The following is a 16,401-nucleotide window of genomic DNA, read 5'->3' on the forward strand; positions in this document are numbered from 1 at the left end:
ATTCTAAAGTATTAGTATATTCATTACACGTAGCATATAGGTTAATATGAACATATTTCACATTTCTTTTTGGTCAAGAAAGTTGGAATGACTCTTGAAGGCCAATGAGGAACATTCATTTGAAACATGATTTTGATTTTATGTAAGAATAAGTAAGTTACAAGTTGTAGATCAAAGGAAGGTGAGAGGGAAACCTGCTTCAGAATATTTTGACCCTTATTCCATAAATATTCTGCTTATTTGTTATAGAGCACTAAGGTATTCCTCTATTTGAGAGAATCGGTTGACATAGAAACAACATTCCTCCCCAGTGATGGTGCAGGACCCTCCAAACCCAGGTGTTAAGGTGACCAGCACCCAATTGTTTTGCAATACATGAGGGCAAGTGAATAAACCTGCATTTAGAAGTGGGTGACAAGCTTCCCTGTACACTCCAGGTCCATGGTTTGTTCTGCAGAGAGGTTCCCAACAGGTGACTGGATACAGCATGCCAAAGGTGGCTGTGGTACCAGTCAGGGATCCAGCAGATGCCAACAGGGCCGCAATGGGCAGGAAAGCAAGTCTTCACTGCCGACAGAGAGACAACTTTAACCAGAGAGGACCTTCAGCGAGTGGTTCCCTACGAATAGAGACAAAATGGGCACAGTGGAGATAAAAGCACAGAGGTCTTCCCAGAAGGGAGTGTGGAGCTACATAAAAGGGCACAATTCAAAGGCAAAGGTACAGGTATCAGAGGGTGAATCCCCCGCAAAGTAAGTGAGGCTCATGGAGTTCAGTGCTTCCAGGCAGTGTTTAGCTCTAGCATGGTTAAGTGACAAGAGGCCTTCCTGGGATTCCCACACTAACCTGGAAATTGAACAGATGCCTTTACAACTGCCTTTGCTGTGGGTAAGGGTCAGAAGTCTGGTGCCTGATTTTGCTAGGGCAGATCCCTGCACTCCACTGGCTACTGGGGGCTTTTGCAGTCTTATGAGATACCCCAGTTCCATTCAGGAAAAATCTGTGGCCACAGGAGCTAGCCAGAGGAATCAAGTGAGGCATTTAGGAAAACAACCCATGCAGAGTTCAAAATAAAGGTAAAAATCACATTGCATGGGATTTAACAATCCAAGGTGAGAGCCCATGTTGCTGCTAATGCCCTGGATGCAGAGTGGAACCTGTGTCTCTAGAGAGACCTCTGAATGTAATGGACCCTGTAGGTAAGGGTTTGATATGCTAGGGATCCTAAAATCTGCTGTTAAGTTCATTAATTGTTGTTAATTTCCCTATGAGAAGGTGTAGTGCCTGTAACTGTGGTAGTTCTGAGAATGGGGATAGAAGTAATGGTAGAGGGCATTAGCTGCTCCCTTCACGTAAACTGCTGCTCTGTGAAGCAGACCAGGACTGGCTGGATTCTCAGTCTGGGGAGGAGTAGGGGTTTGGGGAGCATGTTATCTCGGAGGGCCAGTAAAACAGAAGCCTCCCACTGGGGCCATGATCCAGGCGTCTAATGGTGTGGCTAGGGCCAAAGCTTCAAGGGCTTGGGACCTTGAATAACATGCCTGACAGTCAGAAAAACTGTGTGCTAATAGGCCTTACCAGAGTAATCCCAGCCACGGAAAAGGCCCTAGGTACATTCCTCACAATGAAAGGTGGGCTGGATGAAAGGCTGAGATCCTAATGGTGAGAGTGAGGGTGAGTTGGAACTGGAAAAAATCCAGTGGTGCCTGGCCCTTCTCCCCCATGTTGGAGAGCTCAAGGCTTCACCCTGTGTCCGCTCCTTAAAAACTTCTGATACCAATTAATATTAACAGGAGACCGAGTCAGTCTTTAACCTGAGAATGATGAAACTGCAGGCCAGGGATAAAGTGCCAGTAATCAGGTAGCTGTTTCATTAATTAGTTTCATTGTGAGGGACAGATTTGCAAATCAGGAATTCTCCTGATCAGAATTCCACCTCAATGAAGGAAAGACAGAGTATATACATAAATCACAAATGGGAAGGGAGGAAAGGAGGGGGGGAAGTTGAATTACAATCATTTAGTGGTGTCCCACAAGAAACCCACAAATCCCACAAAACAACAATTCTGAAGTCAAGTCTTTGTGGGTTGTGGCCACCTCTCCTAGGGCACAGAACCAGAGTTCTGTGATGGGAACAGGTTCTACCATCTTTGATTTGCTTCACTTCAGGTACACAGGCAGTGATTGTGAGCGTTGTCAAAGTGTGATCATTTGAAGCTGCACTGTGAGCACTGATTCACAAGCTGGAAAAGACAATTCTTGAGAATTCTAAATTATTAGTATATTCACTACACATATTTTATAGATTAAAATGAAAATTATAATCCCACAGTGCCTACTATGTGACAGGCTCCAGTGATGCAAAAAGTGGCCAAAGACAGTCCTTACCTTCAAAAAGCTTACAATCTAATGGGGGAAACAACAGGCAAACAAATATAAACAAAGCAACTATAGAAAATAATTTTAAAAGTTCTAGTTTGCAAGTAAACTGCCAGTCAAAAGCGAATGGTGAGTGCCAACACAGAAGGATAGTGACAGGAAGGAGCTTGGACTCTGTCTCAAAACTTTTAGAGAGGTCAATGAAGAAACTGGAAATAAACTGTGATCCATCTAATATTATTATTTTTTTTTTGGAGGGGAGAAGGGAAGGCAGTTGGGGTTAAGTGACTTGCCCGAGTTACACAGCTAGTAAGTGTGTCAAGTGTCTGAGTAATTCATCTAATATAACATACCTATTGTGACTTTAAAATTCTGTGAGTGTGGAGCAGGTATTTCCAATAAGTCAACATCTTAGTAATATCACTAAGAACCACAATATCAGTGATCAATATCATGAAGAACCACAGAATCTCAGAGATGAAAGAGATATTAGAAGCTAGCTAGTCCAAACTATATCTAAAAAAAAGAGATAGCCAGGTTGTAAAAAAAAACTGTAAAGGCTTAATAAGCCTTAGATAAGAGAGGAGGCTTAAATCTAAAGTCTAAATAAAATAGAAGGGGAGAAGGTCCATTTTCCAAGTCTGAAATGATGGGAATAAGAATAGAACTCAGGTGGGTGAAAACAAACATGTTCACATTCTTAATACCTCAGAAACTATAGGATCTGGGGTGGCTAGGTGGTGCAGTGAATAGAGCGCTGGCCCTGGAGTCAGGGGGACCTGAGTTCAAATCCGGCCTCAGACATTTAACACAAAAACTAGCCATGTGATCTTGGGCAAGTCACTTAACCCCAATTGCCCTACCTTCCCCCCTCCAAAAAGCAAAAAACAAAAACAAACAAAAAAAGAAATTATAGGATCATATGTAATATTAGGTAGCATTTCTACTCTGGATTTTTTATTAAAGATTTGAAAAGCACTTTACAAATATTTTCTTGTTTAATTTGCTCAAGTGTCATTATTATCCCCATTTTGCAGATGAGGAAATTGAGGCAGACAGAGGTTAAAAGACTTGTTCTAGGTTACATGCCTAATCTCTAAGGCAGAACATATGTTTTCCTGACACCAGGTTGGGCCCTATAGCCATTCTTCCACCTAGTTCAGCCCTCTATTATTTTACAAATGATGGAAAGTTCAGAGAGGTGTGACTTATTCAAACAAAAGCAGCACACCTGGGATTTGAACTCTGACCTTTTTATACCAAATCCATTTCTCTTTTCAATGAACCACGAAAAATCATAATAAATGGGATTTTAGGATTGCAAATTAAAATAATCTCAAAAATTATCTAGTCTAACCTCCTAATTTGACAGATGAGGAAACTGAGGCCCAGAAAGGAAACAGTAGCTTGTCTTAGGTTATACTTGTAATTAAATATCAGAGCATAGACTCAAATCAAGATTTTCTCACTTCAAATTAAATGCCTTTTGTCTTTGTCTTTGTGGCTACATCATGATTCAGGGAGAAGCCTTGGCACTAACTTCAAAGCAATGGCCTAGCCATCTTAAATGCCATCTAGCAAGAATGGGACTTTGCCACTAACCCACCAACTTACTTTATAACCCTGGGCAGCTCATTTTAACTTCCCTGAATCTTTTTCTCTAATGAGACAGATGCCTAATCATTACTAATAAAAGATACACAAAGTAAAACAACACTAAGGTTTTACTTCAGACCCAGAAAATTCACAAAGATAATAAAGTAAAAATATTCCACGTTGGAAGGTCTTTGTGTAGATACATCAAAGCCTTGTTGGTGGACTGTGAAAACAACCCTGGAAAACAATTCAGAATTATGTGAGAAGTTCTGTGAAACTACTCATAATCTTTGACCCAATAATCCTACCACTTGGCATATACCACAAGGTGGTCAATGAGAAATAGAATACCAAAATATTAATAGCAACACTTTGTGGGATCAGACAGCTGGAAGCAAAGTGGGTGCCCACTGAGTGCTGAATGAATAAGCAATTAGTGGTATGGGCATGTAATAGAATATGATCATGCTGTAAGAAACAATAAATATGAGGGATTTAGATGGATACTTATCTGAATTGATTCTGAGTGAAGGAAGTAGAACCAGAGAACTGCATGCACAATGACTTCAATAAAATCAATGAAAATAGTGCTCAAAAGCAGCCAAACTCAGATAAATTGTAATGAACAAACTTGATTATAGAAAATAAAGAATGAAACATATATACCTACTCTCAGTGATAAGATGCTGGACTTTAGGTACAGAATTGCATACATGTTATCACTATGTCAGCTGATTTTGCTAAATGATTTTTCTTTGGTATAAGGAAGAGCTAGATATTTAGAGAAATGGAAGGAGAGATTTTGAAATGACTGTGATTTTTTTTTTCAAAAAGCATTGATAAAAAAAGAATATTACTAAGCTGGACTAGACCATAGCTCCCAGTTATGCAGCACTTTAAGGCTGAGTTTTTGCATTTTGCTTCAGAGTTACTGTTGGGTTTTTGTTTTGTTTTAATTTTGTCTAGATTTATAACTTCATTGGTGTGGGGGATTGCTGGAATTTGACTAAACAAAATGCTAATTCTATTCAAGTTCAATTAGAAACATATTTTGATGTTATAATATAATAATTTTTGAAAATACATAGATTCTATTCTTTTTTTTTTTTTACCTTTTGGAGGGCAATTGGGGTTAAGTAACTTGCCCAAGGTTACACAGCTAGTTTTTTTGTGTTAAGTGTCTGAGACCGGAACGGAATTCATGTCCTCCCGACTCCAGGCCGGCGCTTTACTCACTGCACCAACTAGCCATCCCTTTTTTAAATTTATTATTATTATTATTATTATTATTTTTGCTTTTTGGAGGGCAATTGGGGTTAAGTGACTTGCCCAAGGTCACACGGCTAGGTTTTTTGTGTGTGTGTGTGTGTGTGTGTGTGTGTGTGTTAAGTGTCTGAGGCCAGATCCGAACCCAGGTTCTCCTGACTCCTGGGCCGATACTCTATTCATTGTGCAACCTAGCCGCCCTCATAGATTCTATTCTTGCTCTAACTAGTTTATTAGGCACATGATAGGTGATATTTGCCCACTCCTTAAGCCTTCCCTTTTCAAGGCTAATCTTTCTTAGTTCTTTCAACCTTTCTTTTTATAGTATGGTCTCAAAATCCTTTACCTGCCTGGTCCCTCTTCTATGGATGCTTTTTTGGGTTGTCAATGTCCTTCCTAAAAGACACTTCCCTAAACTGAACACAGTACCTCAAATATGTGCTGACCAGAGCAGAGACAGAACTTCCACTTCCCTCATAGATACTTCGCCTTTCTCAAAGCAGCTTGTTTCAGCTTTTCTAGTCACTATGTCACACTGTTGACTCATGTTTACCTTGCCTTAAACTAACTTGAAAATGCCAGTTATTCTTCACTGACCTTCAGGCTAAGTCTCCTTTTGTCCTTCATGTATGGCAGTGAGAAAGTATCTGAAGATTTCCTTCCGGAACTGATGAAGCCTTCCTTGATCACACTGATTATCTCCTCCCATAGCCTTTCCTTGGAACTTCCTTATCTAGGCTCTTGAGTAAGGGTTTTAATTCTTTGTGGTTTATTTTGTTTGGAGCTTTTATTTTCCATATCATCTGGCCAAGAAGAGGTCATACTCCAGTCTGGCTCAGGATTTTCCCTCAGGATTTATCCATGCAGACTACTGATTTCCTCTCTACAACAATGGGCCACCAATACTATAAGGTTTAAGATGAGCTCTTGTTTTTCTACCCTTCTCAGGTCTTTGTTCACCTAATTCATAAGATTTAGAGCTACAAGTCACCTTAGAGGTGGTCTAAGTTCCTTATTGTATAGCTGAGGACAACTAAGTAACATAACTTGATATATTTGTTGTTGCCTAGTTGTTCAGTAGTGTTCAAATCCATGTAACTGCATGGTCCAGGAGTGGGGAATCTGCAGCCTCGGGGTGCTTGAGGTGACCCTCTAGGTCCTCAAGTGTGGCCCTTTGACAGAATCCAAACATCACAGAACAAACCCCCTTAATAAAGGATTTGTTCTGTAAAACTTGGATTCAGTCAAAAGGCTGAGCCCAAGGACCAAATGTGGCCTTGAGGTCGAAGGTTCCCCACCCCTGCCATAGACCTTTGTCCATGTGATTTTCTTGGCAAAGATACTAGAGTAGTTTGCCATTTTCTTTTCCTGTATGTCCCCATTCTACAGAGAGGAATTGAGGCAAAGAGGGATCAATTGACTTGAGTGGGGTCACACAGCTAGTAAGTGTCTGAGGTCAGATTTGAACTCAGATTTCCCTGGCTGCAAGCCTGGTACACTGTCCACTGCCCCACCTAGATGCCCCTAAACTGTATGTGTGTGTGTGTACATAAGTGTGTACACACAAACACATGGACATATTGTATATGTGTGTATATGTATATATGTGTGTGTGTGTATATATATACATATATATATATATATATATATATATCTTTTTTATAATATAGTAAGTGGCACAGGAAGAATTTAAATTCAAGATTCCTCAGTCGAGGCAGCCTGGGAAGGCCCGGCGCTGCGGCGGCGGCAGCAGACGCAGGCCGGGAAGGCGCAGCGGCCTGTGCAGGAAGGTGTGGTGCGGCTGGCGGATGCAGGCCTGGAAGGGGCCTGATCAACTCAGAGGGCAAGTCTTCCCACCAACCACAAGGTCCACTACCAAGCCTATCATCAAAGGGCTGGGACTGGAAAGAGCAAGGTAAGAAGCAAATACACGGGCCCCTATACTGGACAGCAAACACTCCTGGGGCTACCACTTCATAGCCCAGAAATCTTTAAAAGAAAAAAAAAGCCCCTTTCAGGACCTCCAAAGACAAGGATGACAGAGTGAACCCCACTTGCTCCAAACCCCCCCTCTAACCCTGAAAATATAGTAACTCTTGCCCCAGGGCAAAACCCTCTACAGTAAAGGCTTGGGATCCTAGAGGAAGGGCATGGCTAGGACACTGCCTCAAAATGGGTAGAAAGCAGACTACAAAGACAAAGACTCTGGAGTCCTACTATCCTCAGAGGGAGGAACCAACCTCAGAGGGAGACAATGTGGACTCCACACCCATAGCTGAGACTTCAACAGGGAATGGATCCCAAGCACAGAAGGCTCTCCTAGATGAGATCAAAAGGAACTTTGAAAGCAAAATGAGAGAGATAGAAGACAAAATGAATCATTCTCTCAAAACGAAAATAGCAGAATTCGAAAAACATTATAATGAGGAAAACATCTCTCTAAAAAGAAAAGTGTATGATATGGAAAAGGAGCTTCAAAAATTAACCAAGGAAAATGATTTGCTAAAAACCAGAATTAAACAAATGGAAACAAATAACTCTATGAGGAACCAAGAATTAGCCAAGCAAAACAACAAAAATGAAAAATTAGAAAAAGAGGTAAAATACCTCAAAGAAAAAATAACTGACCTGGAAAACAGATCCAGGAGAGATAATCTGAGAATCATAGGCCTACCAGAAAATTATGATGAAAAAATGAGCCTGGACAACATTCTCCAAGAGCTCGTTAAGGAAAACTGCCCTGAGATACTAGAACCTGAGGGGAAAATAGAAATCGACAGAATCCACCGGACACCTGCTGTAAGAGATCCCAAACTGAAAAATCCTCAAAATGTTGTGGCCAAACTCCAGAACTACCAGATAAAAGAGAAAATACTTCAAGCGGCCAGAAAGAAACAATTCAAATATCGAGGGTCCACAGTGAGGATTGCACAGGATTTGTGAGCCTCCACACTGAAAGATCGGAGGCAATGGAATACTATTTTCAGGAAGGCAAAACAGCTCGGATTACAACCAAGGATCACATACCCAGCGAGACTGAGCATATTCTTCCAGGCAAAGAGATGGTCATTCAATGATATAACAGAGTTCCAGACCTTCTTAATAAAAAAGCCAGAACTCAATGGAAAATTCAACCTCCAATTACAAGAAGCAACAGTGACTTAGAAAGGTAAACAAGGAGAACACACATCATTTTAGAGGGAAAGAGGGGAGGGAGAGGAGCTTCGCATGAGATATATTCCTGTCATTCTTGATGCGAAGAAAAAATAGCATACCTCATTAAGTATAACAATATCCTACAGGTAGTAGGAGGGGGAAAGGGTTACAAAAGGGGGGTGGGAGTGGTTTGTAGGGAGGGAAGTAGTAAGAGGAAAAGGGGAGGAAAAGGGAGGGGGGCCAAAAAGGGAACACTGAGGGAGGTGGTGGTCAAAAGGAAAACTATTAAGGAGGGGAAGGGAGAAGGGTGGGAAAATACGAACATTAACAGGGGCAGGAATAGGATGAGGGGAAAGAAACAGATAACAATCATAACTGTAAATGTGAATGGAATGAACTCTCCTATAAAATGGAGACGGATAGCAGAATGGATTAGAAATCATAATCCTACAATATGCTGTTTACAAGAAACACATTTGAAACAGAGGGATACACACAAGGTAAAGGTAAAAGTTTGGAGTAAAATATATCATGCCTCAGCTAAAGTAAAAAAAAGCAGGGGTAGCAATCCTTATCTCAGATAAAGCAAATGCAAAAATTGACCTAATTAAAAGAGATAAGGAAGGAAACTATATCCTGTTAAAAGGCACTATCGAGAATGAAGCAATATCACTACTTAACATATATGCACCAAGTGGTGTAGCATCCAAATTCCTAGAGGTGAAGGTAAAGGAATTAGAGGAAGAAATAGATAGCAAAACTATACTAGTGGGAGACCTTAATCTCCCCCCTATCTGAACTTGATAAATCCAACCTCAAAATAAACAAGAAAGAAGTTAAGGAGGTGAACAGGATTTTAGAGAGGATAGGTATGATAGATCTCTGGAGAAAACTGAATGGGGATAAAAAGGAATATACTTTCTTCTCAGCAGTTCATGGCACATATTCAAAAATTGACCATGTTCTAGGGCATAAAAACCTCACAATTCTATGCAGTAAGGCAGAAATATTAAATGCATCATTCACAGATCATGATGCAATAAAAATTATATGCAATAAAGGGCCAGGGAAAGACAGACTAAAAACTAACTGGAAATTAAACAATTTGATCCTAAAGAATGAGTGGGTCAAACAAGAAATTATAGAAACAATCAGTAATTTCATTCAAGAGAATGATAATAATGAGACAACATACCAAAATCTGTGGGATACATGAAAGGCAGTTCTTAGGGGAAGTTTTATATCCCTGAGTGCATACGTGATTAAATTAGAGAAAAGGGAGCTCAATGAATTGGGCATGCAATTAAAAAACCTAGAAAAAGAACAAATTCAAAATCCCCAATTAAATACTAAACTAGAAATATTGAAGACTAAAGGAGAGATTAATAAAATCGAAATCAAGAAAACTATTGAACTAATAAATAAAACCAAGAGCTGGTTTTATGAAAAAACCAACAAAATTGATAGACCCTTAGTCAATATGATAAAAAAAAGAAAGAAAACCAAATTATGAGTATCAAAAATGAAAAGGGTGAATCTACCTCCAATGAAGAGGAAATCAAAACAATAATTAGGAATTATTTTTCCCAATTGTATGTACATAAATTTGACAATCTTAGGGAAATGGATGAATATTTAGAAACATACAAGTTGCCCAGATTAACTGAAGAGGAAGTAAATTACTTAAATAATCCCATCTCAGAAAAAGAAATTGAACAAGCCATCAGTCACCTCCCTAGGAAAAAATCTCCAGGGCCAGATGGATTCACTAGTGAAGTCTATCAAACATTTAAAGAACAATTGATTCCAATACTCTACAAATTATTTGGGAAAATTAGTGAAGAAGGAGTCCTACCAAATTCTTTTTATGACACAAATATGGTACTGATACCTAAATCAGGAAGAGATAAAACAGAGAAAGAAAATTATAGACCAATCTCCCTCATGAATATAGATGCAAAAATTCTAAATAAAATACTAGCCAAAAGACTACAGCAACTTATCTCAAGAATAATACACTTTGATCAGGTAGGATTTATTCCAGGAATGCAAGGATGGTTTAATATTAGGAAAACCATCAGTATAATTGAGCATATCAACAATAAAACTAGCAGAAACCACATGATCATCTCAATAGATGCAGAAAAGGCTTTTGACAAAATACAACATCCATTCCTATTAAAAACATTAGAAAGTATAGGAATAAATAGAGCCTTCCTTAAAATAATAGGTAGCATCTATTTAAAGCCATCAGCAAGTATTATATGTAATGGGGAGAAGCTGGAAGCATTTCCCATAAGATCAGGGGTGAAACAAGGGTGTCCACTATCACCCCTCTTATTCAATCTGGTACTAGAAATGTTAGCAGTAGCAATTAGAGAAGAAAAAGAAATCAAAGGAATCAAGTTAGGCAAAGAAGAGACCAAGCTATCACTCTTCGCAGATGATATGATGATATACTTAGAGAATCCTAGAGAATCAAGTAAAAAACTGCTTGAGACAATAAATAAATTTGGCAAAGTTGCAGGATATAAAATAAACCCACATAAATCCTCGGCATTCCTATATATTTCCAATGAAATTCAACAGCAAGAATTAGAAAGCGAAATCCCATTTAAAGTTACTGTAGACATTATAAAATATTTGGGAATCTACCTGCCAAAACAAACCCAGGACCTGTATGATCATAACTACAAAACACTTTTCACACAAATAAAGTCAGATCTAACTAATTGGAAAAATATCAATTGCTCATGGCTGGGTCGAGCTAATATAATAAAAATGACAATTTTACCTAAATTAAATTATATATTTAGTGCCATAACAATTAATTTACCAAAAAACTACTTTATAGAGTTAGAAAAAATAGTAACAAAATTCATCTGGAAGAATAAACGGTCCAGAATATCAAGGGAATTAATGAAAAAAAAATGCTAGGGAAGGTGGACTAGCTTTACCAGATTTCAATCTGTACTATAAAGCAGCAGTCATCAAAACTACTTGGTACTGGCTTAGGAATAGAGGAGTGGATCAATGGAATAGATTAGGCACACGAGATTCAGAAGTCAACGACTACAGTAATGTATTGTTTGATAAACCCCCAGACCCTGGTTTTTGGGATAAGAACTCACTATTTGACAAAAATTGCTGGGAAAACTGGAATATAGTATGGCAGAAACTGGACATAGACCATTATCTAACACCATATACCAAAATCAAGTCTAAATGGGTTCATGATCTAGGTATAAAGGTTGATACTGTAAGCAGTCTGCTAAAACAAGGAATAGTTTACCTATCAGACTTGTGGAGAGGGAATGACTTTATGACAAAACAGGAATTAGAGAACATTATAAAATGTAAAATGGATAATTTTGACTACATGAAATTGAAAAGTTTCTGTACAAATAAAGCCAATGTAACCAAGATTAAGAGGGAGGTGGGAAATTGGGAAAGAATCTTTACAACCTATGTCTCTGACAAAGGACTCATCTCTAAAATATACAGAGAACTGAGTCAAATTTATAAGAATACAAGTCATTCCCCAATTGATAAATGGTCAAAGGATATGAACAGGCAGTTTTCAGAGAAAGAAATTAAAGCTATCTATAAGCACATGAAGAAATGCTCTAATTCACTATTGATTAGAGAAATGCAAATCAAAACAACTCTGAGGTACCACATCTCACCAGTCAGATTGGCTAAGATGACAAAACAGGAAAATGACAAATGCTGGAGAGGATGTGGGCAAACTGGAACACTAATGCATTGTTGGTGGAGCTGTGAACTGATCCAGCCTTTCTGGAGAGCAATCTGGAACTATGCCCAAAGGGCTATAAATACTTTCATACCCTTTGATCCAGCAATACCACTCCTAGGGTTATATCCCAAAGAGATCATAGAAATGGGAGAAAGACCCATATGTACAAAAATGTTTATAGCAGCTCTTTTTGTTGTGGCAAAGAAGTGGAAATTAAGGGGGTGTCCATCAATTGGGGAATGGCTGAACAAGTTGTAGTATATGCATGTTATGGAATATTATTGCGCTATAAGAAACGGGGAGCAGGCGGTCTTCATATTTACCTGGAGAGGCTTAAAAGAACTGATGCTGAGTGAGAAGAGTAGAACCAGGAGGAATTTGTACACAATTATGGACACAACATATGTGTGATGACCAACTTTGATAGACTGGACTCTTCTCAACAATGCAGGGATATAAGTCAATCCCAAAAGACGCATGATGGAGAGAAAAATGTGCATCCAGAAAAAGAAGTAGAAAGAACTAAATTTATATCCAGGTAGAAGCAAAATACCTGATCTTTTTTGTTCTCTTATTTGATTTTATATCCTCTATACCATTTTTCATCCCAGCTGGTACAATCCATCCTTATAACCTGACCATTGTATAATGTGAAAGTATCTACAGATCCTATACTTGATTATAAGATGCCATGGGTGGGGAGGGGAAGGAGGGGGACAAAATGTGAAATTCAAGGAATTGTGGAATTGAATCCTGTAAATTAAAAGGAAACAAACAAATTAATAAATTAAAGAATTAATAAAAAAAATAAAATCTTGGAAAAGCAATAACAAATAAAGAAAAATATATAACAATTTCCTTTAGGAGTACAAATAAATCTATATAAAATATTAGCAAAAAAAAAAAAAAGATTCCTTAGTCGAAATCCAGGGTATTTTGTACTACAATACACTTTTTCACAGGATTTAGAGTTAAAAGGATGTTCAGAAGAAAAAAACCACATATGTTATTTGTCTATGTAAATATAGAAGACAGGCTCAACTTACATGTTGTATGAATAAATACTGGATCTGGAAGCTAGCATATACCTTTTCAAAGGAAACTGTAATTCCTTGCCTTTCTGGGAAGCAGAAGGAGAGCTATGGTTAAGTGTCCATTCTTTCCCTCAACTACTTCCCAGAGTGGTTTGGGGCTAGAAGTCTCTCTACCACTGGACCTCGAATATTGGTAGTGTAAGGGTATGATCCCTGGGGGTTGGCAACTGAGGCTCAATGCCATTTTCCTTATCTTACTATTGCCAGCTTAGTTTCCTCCCATCAAATGTTGGTTAAACCAAAGACCATCAAAAGTAGCTAGTAAAACTCTTTTTCAAAGAAAGCAGGAAAAAACAAACAAACCAGAAATTGTGGAAATTAATACAGGTTAAAGTAGGCAAAAGATTACAAAAGAATAAATGAGCTTTTGGGGACAGAGACGTTAGACTTCTAAGGAGAAAAAAGATTTCACTAAGGATAGTTTACTCCTCTCATTCTCTAGGATTGCAAGCCTGGGGAGTTAAGGGACATGCTGAGACCCAGGAATTCTAGGCATCTGTGGCTCCAAGAGCCCTGAGTAGCCATTCAAAAGTCTGAGTTAGCTTCTTGCCAGCTCTCTCAAAGTCCTCTGACATCGAAAGAAATCTTTTACTCTTTTTGCATTAATGAAGCATCATGATTCAATATTCTCCCAGCCAGTCGTGTCATGTCCCTTTACACAGATTCAGTCTGGCAGTCATAGAGCCGTCCTTCAGAGCACCATCCGTCAATCAGTTTGACCAGGATGTTGCTACATTCCACTCCTGAATAGGAAATTTTTGCACTCCTGTGCAAATCATCTAAGGTAAGCTTGAAATTTGTAACTATATAGCATAAACACAAATATCAGCACTTTAAAACAACAAAGGTGATTTTCCTGGCACCAAGTTAACCAATCTATGATATCAGTGAGATAGGAAAAAAAAAATATGAAATCAGTGAGATAGTGAGAAAACAAAAAGGAAGTAAATGTTTATTATGCAAGGCCATGTGCTAATTACTTCACAAACTTACAACAAAACTAAGAGGTAGATGTGATTATCATTCTCATTTTACATTCAAGGAAACAGAGATTAAGAGACTTACCTAGGATTACCAAACTAGTAAGTGTCTGAGGCCAGATTTAAATATAGTTCTTATTGAATCCAGGTGCTCAATTCACCACATCACCTAGCTGTCTTTTGAAAACAAAAGAAAACAAATGAGGATTAACAATATATATAAGAAATATTCAAAACATCACCAGACAGGGAACTTCAGTGATAAAATGCTTAAATTTTGTAGTCCACTATGCACTTTTCCTGCCCAGTTCATAACTGTATATTTATCCATGTTCATGTTCAGTCATGTCTGGCTCTTCATGACCTTGTGAACCACACTCTCTGTGGTGGGGTTTTCTTGGCAAAGATACTGGAGTGGTTTGCCATTTCCTTCTCCAATTGAATAAGGTAAAAAGAGTTTAAGTGACTTGCCCAGGGTATTATAGCTAGTAAGTGTTTTGGGTCAAATTTGAACTCAAGTCTTCCTGACTCCAGGCCCAATGCTCTATCCCCTGAACCACCTAGCTACTACATCCTACATGTTTATCCACAATATACAGCAATCAATCATTTTTTTAAAGTTAAAATAACAAAGCAAAATTAGTTAGTTGTAACAATAACAATCAAAAGCCTATACATAAAAGTACAGCTTAACTATAAGCATTAATTATGTATGCAAAACACAATGAGCAAAGCAATTAACAGACATTACTATAGTATGAGCATAGCAGCAGAAATAATAAACAGACTCAAATATGAAGTAATTAACAATTGTAGCAATAATATAAACAATTATATGCAGGATAGATTTCAAATAAGCAATCTCTAGAATCGTTGCCTGGGTATGTGTGTCATTGTTTCTTTAAGTTCACCTGCAATATTATGGTAAGTTAGTCGAATGACCAATCTGCTAGGCAAGTCTAAGTTAGTCTAAGGATCAGTCTGTTAGATATATCTCATTCTCTTGTCACTGTCTGGTATCTCAGATCCTATGCCTGAGCTAGTAGTATGGGTTGACCATCAACATCATTATGGATTTGTCTGGCTCTACCTGGGTATACCTCTCACCAAGTCTTCTCTTAGCAATTTATCAGGTGGTAAGTCAAGGCACATGTTGGGACCCAACTCCCCACATGTCTGAGGCTCCGAGGACTTAGCAAAAACCAAGTCCAAGTTTGCCTCTCATAGCCACCCCCCTCAAAGTCCTCCAGCCATCTGAAGAAATCCCTTCTCTCCTCATAAAAATATTTAGCGAAGTCACTTGGCAGTCTTTTAGTCATTTAGGAATCATATTCTTTTACACATACCACTGGAGTACCGGTCCTTACTGGCAGCACCCATCGAACAGATGGTACCATTATAGAAGTATTTGTTAGGGGCAGATGGCACTTCAGATCTGAGTTTTCTATTAATTCTAGCAGAATATTGACTTGTCCTTCATAAACTGTTTGACATACACACAATTGAGTTATCTATGGCATTTAGAAAATAAATTTTGTTTATTTAGGAGTTCAAGGGATTTTGTAGATTCGTAGAATGTCAGAGCTGGAAGGAATCACAAAATTCTAGTGCTTAGTATTCTGCTGGTACACAGTTATTGATAAATACATGTTGAGTAATTGAATCATTAAAAATCATCTACTGTGAGCCTTCTCCATTCTATTTTGCAGATGAGTCTCAGAGAGATGAAATTTTCCTCTGCAAGGTCATAGGGCTTATAACTAGCAGAACCTAAGACTTGCACCTAGTCCCCCAGCTGACTCCTAGTATTGTGCTATGTTCATTATGCAATGTTTCCTAGCTTTAAGATTCATATCAAGCTCAGAATAGAACAGATGGCTGAAAAAGCAGTTATTCCTTCCACGTAAAGATGGAATGGGGGGCAATTTAGGGGCATGGCTCTCCCACGATCTGGAAAATCCACGTAAAAATTTTTGGCCCTTCCTTTGTATCACAAAAGTCTTATTTTTTATCTTTTTATCTAATGGAGTGTTTATAGTACCTTATTGTAAAATTTGGATAGATAGACAGACAGACAGACAGACAGACAGACAGACAGACAGACAGACAGACAGATAGATAGATAGATAGATAGATAGATAGATAGATAGATAGATAGATAGATAGATAGATA

This window comes from Petaurus breviceps, unplaced genomic scaffold (genome assembly GCF_028583685.1).
Source record: "Petaurus breviceps papuanus isolate PSGF00001 unplaced genomic scaffold, PetGlider_PUasm1.0 38, whole genome shotgun sequence".
NCBI lineage: Eukaryota > Metazoa > Chordata > Mammalia > Diprotodontia > Petauridae > Petaurus > Petaurus breviceps.